The sequence below is a fragment of the Colossoma macropomum genome, unplaced genomic scaffold (genome assembly GCF_904425465.1).
Source record: "Colossoma macropomum unplaced genomic scaffold, Colossoma_macropomum, whole genome shotgun sequence".
NCBI classification, from domain to species: Eukaryota; Metazoa; Chordata; class Actinopteri; order Characiformes; family Serrasalmidae; genus Colossoma; species Colossoma macropomum.
The window spans coordinates 2058531-2067686 of record NW_023494793.1 but is presented as its reverse complement, the minus strand read 5'-3'; the positions used below and the strand labels follow the sequence as shown (position 1 = coordinate 2067686).

General features: G+C 40.2%; 1 protein-coding gene across 2 annotated transcripts in view; it reads right to left on the bottom strand.

The window, feature by feature from the left end:
- Positions 1 to 9156, bottom strand: part of grk5l (G protein-coupled receptor kinase 5 like) — a 95411-nt gene that overhangs the window by 34426 nt on the left and 51829 nt on the right. The gene's annotated exons all lie outside the window — the stretch shown is intronic.

Here is a 9156-nt window from a genome sequence, read left to right as displayed (position 1 = left end):
CTTTAGGTTTGATATCTTTATTGTATCCAAATTTATCAGAAGAATATTTGGATAATTCTTTCCAAAATTCTTTAAAATAGTGGCATTCAAAAATTCTATGGTCCATTTTTTCTGGAAATTATGTGCAAAATAAACAACTCCGATCTATATCTAACACTAACGCTATTCAGTCCATGTTTATAGACAACAGTGAGTCAGAAACCACATCAACACGTCTATTAGAGACACTGAACAGCTCCACACAGTTTGAGGAGTGTGTGATGATAAATGGTGGACTATAAGCGTCCATTACTGGTTAGCTACACTGACCTCCAGCACAAAGGGAAAGATGCAGATGTGTTACTGTAAAGCTGATTTGTTTAAAGTGAGCGTGACTGTAGGAAAACACTGCTATTGTGTTGGTCCAATCTTCTGTTCCAGCGCACTGGGAGACCTGCCCCAGGCTAGAACCCGCGCAACCAGCACATCCACCATCCGCCAAACGCCGCCTCTTGCACAATCCCCAGTGTGCGACTGCGTGTGAGTGAACGCTCATCGTATTGCACCAATCGTAGCTCAACAAAGATCGCTTCCCATCATTACCCAGAATGCCTGCGCCGTCAATCTGAGAGCAAACAGCAAACAGAAGGTAGTAAAGAATGTAAAAGTGGGCCAAACTACACTAAGACTACACACAGGGGCTTCGGTCACTGCGCTTTATTCACTACGACAACATAATCTGGCCCTGCTTAGCAACACAGGCCTGTTCATCACGGATCACGGGAAGAAAATGTACTGCGCTGAAACGATCCGGAATAAGAGAGTCCAAAAAATTCCAAAACAGAACAAAGACGAAGAACAAACGGCAACAACTGACACACTATGGGCCTGATTATCATAATAACCTACGCCCTATTAATAAACACACAAACACACATTTCACAACTTCCACATCTGAAGCCAAATAAACAATAATATTTGTGTGTTTTGCTGCAGATCACAGGGCTGGTGACTTCACCAGGAAGTGACCACCACTGTCACGCTGTCTACTGACCACGGTTGAGCAATACTTTGTTTTTTTATTATTACTGAATACTGAGCTTTCTACAGTTTATACTCTCACTGGCCACTTTATTAGAAACGCCTATCTTGTGCTTCCACCCACTGGCCACTTTATTAGAAACACCCACCTTGTGTTTCCACTAACTGGCCTCTTTATTAGAAATGCCTACCTTGTATTTCCACTCACTGGCCACTTTATTAGAAACACCCACCTTGTGTTTCCACTAACTGGCCTCTTTATTAGAAACGCCTACCTTGTATTTCCACTCACTGGCCACTTTATTAGAAACACCTACCTTGTATCTCTACTATGTAAGTACACAGTTACAGACTGTTGCTGTATAATTTATAATCCCTCTCTAATCCATTCGGCACCGGTCAGTTTCTGACCACAGGACCGCTGCTTTCCTCCAGCACGGTAGAGCTACAAGAGAGGGGTTTCTGATATAGAGGAAGTGGGTAAAGGCATGTGAAAGCAGAGCTTCTGTGCTGGAATGAGGTCTGATGGCACAAGGCTGAAGTCCAGCAGCTTTCATTTAAAGTGAAAGTTCAGCAAAACACCAAATTTCCAGTTTTCACCCCCTTCACTCCAAACACACTCAATCAGCCAGGACATGTTTGGTGTCTGATGTTTAGCACTGAAGCTAACATAGCTACTATAAAGTAATGGAAGAATGTGTACAACAATCAGCACGCTTGCCTCAAGCCATCAAAGGACAATGCCACCAAATTTCACAAAATTTGTGCATTATTCAATCATTACAATGTAAACAGAGTCGTTAAAAGTGTGTTTGGTGTGAAATGCTCTGTTTTAGAAAAACATCACAGTGGTGGTGATAGGAACCAGACGTCCACCTCAAAGCTCCCTCACAGAAAGTTACTACATGAAATGGTTATGAATTCACTGCCTGATGACTGAGACACTGTTTTATGGTAGTTTTGAGAGGATTTTGAGCTAAAATACATATTTCTCCAATCCATGCAGGGCGTTCTGAGGCAGAATAGTCCCTACATTTTTTTTTCTCTCCAGATTTATTGGTTCCTATGACCACCACTGTAAAGAAACCTGAGTCTCTATAATGAACCATTTCACACCAAACCACTCCGAATGACTGTCTCTGAACCACTGAATTATGCAGAAATTTTGGAAAAATCGGTGGAATTCCCCTTGAAGTAATCTCTAATAGACTTCATTGTGTGGTTTCCGACAAATATGACACACTTATCTGTAAACATGGACTAAAGTACATATATAGCTAAGAACAGTTGTGGTCATCCCGAAGCCTGAATTTGGTCAGGCATACGATCAGGCAGCGATGCTAATTGGTGGGACATGTGTACACAGGCTAATGTAGATAACCTTACATGTTCGCTATATTAGCCTGTGTACATTTCACTTTTTCCGTCTCCTCGGAGTCGCACCGTATCAGTCTGCATGCAAAAGTTTCCCCTTCTGCTTCCGTCAGTGACGAACAAACGCAGATTGAGAAGCGAACATAAAGCTAATGTAAAGCTGCGGCCTTTTCCTGCCCTTTTCATACAGTAGCAACCACCACAAACCCGCCTCATCTTTCATCCTCATCAGTTACGTCACTGAGGATGTGTAGACACACCAGCCTCGACAGACTCCTCCTGAAAAGTCAACACGGCGCACACACACACTCACAGGTCTGTTTTCATACAGTGTCAGGACGTGACGCAACACCTATACCCCATATAACAAAACCTTGCAGCTCCATTTTTTTCGTTTTTCAGTTTTTGACATAATTTGAAAGAACCTGTTGCCCTTTACATTGTGTAAAAAATTTCATGATGAACGAACTAAAAGAAATGGCCAAAAATGACTTGGAAAAAATTCTGGTTCCATTGACTTACATTAAAAGTGAAGTGTGTTTTTTCCTTCTCCTGTAAAGTTACCATTTTGGAGATACGACGTTTTCTTCTGACTGCAGTAAAACAGCCATGAAGTATAAGCTACTGATTTTTCTGAGCAGACATAATCTAATCCACTTGCACAAGGAAGGAGAAAGTTAAAGTGAAAACTGGAGTTCCTAACAACCACCTGGAAGACCTGGTAGCCCCCAAAACTGCCCCATCAGATAAACAGCGCTTAAAGCTTTCATCTCTGAGAGAGAGGAGAAAATCAAGCTGCTTCAGATCTGAAAACATCCACAGGTGTTTCTGTCCATCCTTCCACTGTGAGAAGACGACTCAGCGCTGTGGGTCTGAAAGGATGTGTAGCTGTCAAGAAGAACCTCACTGAGAAAAGGAGACGGACACATCAAACAAAGAAGCTGAACGATGGACTGACCACCCCAGAGTCCAGACCTCAACACCACTGAATGTGTTTGATTACTTCAGAAAACGATCAACCAGCTTCTAAGACTGAACTTTGGAGGTGTGTCTGCAGATTTACTTGAGAAACTGAAAGTGAGTCTCCTGAAACGAATGGAATCTGTAATAAAGGTGAAGAGTGACACACTGAACACTCAAACAGCTGAGATTAGATTTAGTCGCTGAGGCTTCTGATTATCTGTTGATCAGATGTTTTTTGCTGTTTTGTGACGTAATTCGAAGTCGCCAGCTGCTCTTTACACTGCGCCAATATTTCACGTTGAACGGACAAACAGAAACGGCCCAAAATGGTCTGGAATAATTCATTTTTGCATTGACGTCCATTAAAAGTTAAGCAGCTTTTCTCTTCCTCCTGTAAAGTTACCCTTTTGCAGGTTTTGCTATAAGACCAAGTCTGTAACTAACCCTAACCCTGATCCTAATCTTTCTGCTCTTTCAGTTTTAAGTCATCCAACACACAGCTTGAATAAAAAGCTGGTCCTGCAGGTCCTGTTTTGGCTGGTTTTACAACGTCAGGACATTTCAGTCCTGGAAGTGTAGAAAAACAAACACACTCGCTCAGGCAGACAGATACTGTACATTACCCACAGAGCTGGGAGAAGAGGGCAAAGTCTGCGAGGGAAAAAAAAATATCCTGTCCTGCCGTTTGGCATTTACGAGCGCTTGGCAAACGGTGCGTGTGTCAGCACATTTAATTGTTATCAGAAACAAAGTGCGTCAGGATCCTGTCCAAGAATTCCAACCATGGCATGAGTCAGGACCCGTACAGGCCGGCCAGAGCCAGCCTGCGGGACGGGAGCGCAAATCTGAGCTCCTACAGTCTGCAGAGTCACTGCATAGTTACACTGCATACAGCGTTTTAACGCTCCAGGTCAAATTACACGTTCAGCTCATTTTCTAAGTGAACACATCCTGTACAGAGACACACTACTGCACCCCTTATTACACAGGTGCTGTTTATTTACTGAATTTAGCATATTGGAGGGGGGAGGAGTTAATAAGATATAAAATGTGCAAGTACAGACCACATTTTATGTTTTATTTTTATCCTAATATGTTAAATTCAGCATATATCTCCAAAATGGTAACTTTACAGGAGAAGGAAAAAACCTACTTTACTTTTAATGGAAGTCAATGGAACCAGACATCTTTCTAAGTCATTTTAGGCCGTTTCTTTTGGTCCAATCATCATGAAATGTACACACAAAGTAAAGCACAACATGTTCTTTCAAAAACTGAAAAACAACAAAAATGGACATACAAGGTTTTCTTCCGACACCAGCTCTCTCTCTCTCTCTCTCTCATATATATATATATATATATTCTGCAACAACAGCCTGTTCGCTGCTTCTGTGATGTCACAAGGCCCAACTACTCATTCACAATTTCAGCAGTTTAGCTCCACCCATTAATGATGAAGTTATAATGAGCGTTTAAGCCTGGACTGTTTCTTGAATGAGGCACAGCCAATCAGACGACCAGAACCGAGGTCATTTACATATCATTCTTACATGCACAGCAACAAAAACAGGCTGTTTTATTCTGAGGATGATGTAAATGTTCACTGCGACTGTTTTGGTGCGTAAAACCACTCAAATGTTATAAAGACGACCTCAGAGGAGAAAAAATAAAACATAAGGCAAATTTAAGTTATGCGCCCTTTAATATAATTACATCAAACATGTTAATAGATAATTACACTTGTTATTTATTTAGCATTTAATAACTTTAATACGCCCCTAAAAGGCTGAATAAAACCTTTGATAATACAATACAGGTGACGTTAGTTTATAGAACTTTAATCTACACTTTATGTGAATGTAAGTGACGGACATGTTTGAACGGTAGTTTGGTTCTGAGCTTTGTTTTAAAGCACACTTCCTCTTTACGCTGGTCAGGAAACAGCTGGACATTTAGACCCCCCACTTTACCCCCCTGGTGTAGTGCAACCTGCGCTCGGCTGCGTGTGACTGTAGTGACGCAGTTGAGCAGGACACCCACACCGCACAGCCTGAATAAAGCACTCAGCACAGCCCCCGACTGCATCCTGAAACACACACACACACACACACACACACACACACACACCCCAAACTGCTGCTGCTCCGCTAAACAATCCTCACCAACTTTACACTCTTCCATATACAACACAGCGCTGTGGTCAAGCCCACTGCAATTATTTAAAGGGGAATTCCACCAATATTTCAAAGTTTCTGCATGACTGAATGGTTAAGATGTAAACAGAGTCATTCAGAGTGGTTTGGTGTGAAACGCTCTGTTCTAGAGAAACTTACAGAGTCAGAATTGTTCATAGTGGTGGTGATAGGAACCAGACGTCCACCTCTAAAAGGTGGAATACGCTGCCTGATGACAGACATTCTTTTATGTGACAAAGTTTTGGCTTAAAATGTATTTTAATGGTGGAGGGATACATGAAGGGTGTTGTGAGGCAAAATAGTCCCCAAAGAAAACTTATTATTTCAGGTTTTCCACTATTTTATCATCATCAACATTCCAGAAGACTCGTGTAGGTTCACTGGTGGTTCTGGATAGTAAATAAAATGTCTATATCTGTGTTGTAGTCATGGCGACCCCTGGTTCCTATCACCACCACTGTAAAGACATCTGAACCATTTCACACCAAACCAATCTGTTTACATTGAATTGTGTGCAAATTTTGAAAAACAGGTGTGATTCCCCTTTGAGCTGACTTCAGTTGTTTTCCACAGCTTGAGTGGGTTGAGGCAAAACACACGCAAGTCAAAGGGGAAAGAAAACGTCTTTATCGAGACACAAAGACTTTCCTATAAGTCAGATAACTAATCAGCCAACCTGCCCACTTTGGGCTTTTACCTTCCATAGTTACACAGAAATAAAAGGGGAAAAAAAAGACAATCTGATTAATTATGGTAATTAAACCTCAGCTAAATCGTCATTACCGTGACAGAACTAACTGGGGTGTAAAACATTCTTATTGCATCGCAAAACATATAAACATCACGGCTGTGATTTGGTGGCCGTAGATCATCACAGCCGTGATGTTATTGGCGATAACACACTCCTCGAGTGTTCTACTGCTTTAATACAGCAGTTAAATAAATACAGTAATAAATTAATAAACTGGGCCGTGAACGCGGCGTTTAATATGTTTTAATGTTCGCAGTTCCTTCACCAAATTATAGTTCCTTAACAAGCAGCTTGTTGCTACGTCAGAATAACGAGCTCCGCCCACTCGCTGCACAGCCGGCAGTTCGTTCTCCAGCTCCTTACACTAAACTCCCAAACTGTCATCACCACTGAGCAGCTTTTCAGTCGGCAGCTGTGACAGAAGAACAGCTAAACAACCTGGAATCAGCCAGAAATGAACCCAACACCATTCGCCAAATGTGTAGTCTGATCTTCAGAGTCTGACCAAATCAGACTGAGCCATAAAACTGCCGCAATATCAGGTTTAGCTCAGTTTTGTCAGTTTTTGCCAGATCAGTATTAATGTTGTTTTGTTCCAGCCAGTCTGTAAAACATCTTACAGCCCATTTAGTTTGGCGAATGGTATGAAGGTCATGAATAAACCTCAGTGGGTTTAAATAATAAAATTAAAGGAAACTGCAGAAAACTGGCCCTTTAAGGCGCATCACCATCAATACGGAGCAATAAAATCACAATACTAGGGTTTAATCTGTATCGTGCAGCACTATTGTGCAGGCAAGTGCATGTACATCCATGTCCAGATCTGTCCAATAACTGACGTGCCATAAATGCCAGCAGGTTCTGCAGCTTCCTCTTTCAGCCGTCGTTTACCAGCTCCGGTCTCAGTAATCTCCCGTAATGGGCCGTTTCCTCCGAGCGTCCGCTAAAAGCTCCGTTCCCGTCTGGAGCAGGATAACAGCTGACCCCATTACATCCAAGTCAATTCATAATTCAGTACGGACCCTGTGGCGGCCGGCCAGCGCGATTTGGATGTTTGGAGACGGCCTGGGAAGCGGGCAGCATTCCGCGGGAGTTTGTAATTCGTTTCAGGCCTTGATGTTAAACACATTCATAATATTTGGATAAAAACGCGAGGCTGGCGAGGCGAGAGCGGGACGCCGGGGCTGACGGGAAGAGTGTTAGAGTGAAACTAGAGGATTAAATACACTGCACAATTTTTACAATCATAACAGATTATAAAACACTGTATATCTCACTTTCAGAACGATTTTTTATATATATTTATGAACCATTGTGGTTCACACAATACTGTGGGTGCAGATCTCTGACAACAACTCAGTTACAACTGTTTAGGAAATGAATTAGTGCGTTCGTTAACATTAAAAAAATAAATTAAAATTAAAAAATTCACACTTGCTATCTGCAAAGACCACTAACACCCAATAATTTATCATATTATTATACTGTACTGTGATGTATTACACTATAACAATGTATCATAACATATTAGACTATACTGTACCTTCTTGCATCACTATAACAAATGACACTGTCACATTTGATATATCAAAATGTGTGATATTGTATCGCACTGTACTGTATATCATTTTACCACTGTAACATATTACATCATATTGCATCATAAATGACATTGCATTACACTGTACTGTAATATTATTGCATTGCACTGTACTGTATTATCATGCTGTATCAACTTATCGTATCATGTTTTATCACTACCACTTCATAATATATAGCATTATCATACTGTACTGTAATGTATTGTTACAAATTGTATCGTAACGTATCATATCATACTGTATCATAACAAGTAGCGTTGTACCACACTGCATTATCATTGTATCACAATGTCTTGCACAGTAAAATCGTACTGTATGAGCAAACCATATAACCGTGTTTTATCGTTGTATTGTATTATATTATCATACTGTATTGTGGCGACTGTGTAATACGTATGTACAGTAATGTCATATCGCAACATATTGTATTGCATCATATCGTATTGCACCACATGGTATCATAAAATGGTGTTTTATCATATTGCATCATAGTGTATCGTACTGTATCGTATCACATTGCATCGTATTATTGTATTGAAATGTATCGTATTATTATATTAAATCATAACACTCATATTGAATTGGTATTATTGTATGTTGATATATTGTAACATATTGCATAGTATCGTAACGTAAATGTGTCGTATTATATTAAATCACAACACTTCACCACACTGAATTAGTATTATTATATTTTGACACTATCATATTGTAACATATTGCACTGCATCATAATGTGTTGTGTTAAATCAGATTGTATAATATGTAAACGATGTTACTGTACAGTACTGTAGGGGTACTTGGCACATTTATATCTTGCTAATTTGTTAAGGTATTAGACAAACATAAAAAGTTGTGCAAAAAAAAACCCCAAAAAATTCATACCAAAAGAAATAACTGATAAATAATAGACAACAGAGGAAAGAAACACACTGTAGAGCAGAAGCTGAAGTCTTTCTGAGGTTTGAACTGAACTTTATCATCTAAACCCAAAACCTAAAATTTAGTTTTGTATTGTTTTATCTGTATCTGAGTTGAATAAAATCAGTTAAAGTTTATTTATTTATTAGGTAATTTTTTTTTTAACCAAAGTCACTAATCCTATTTAAATAAATGAGTGTGCGTAACGTAACCCTGCGCTGAGAGTCGGTGTGTTCGGGATTAAACGCGGGTCAGGCTGAGAGAGGATGGATTCTGGAAGTGCTTTTGTACAGTGTGATCAATAAACTGTACAAACCCATCAGAAAGTGAG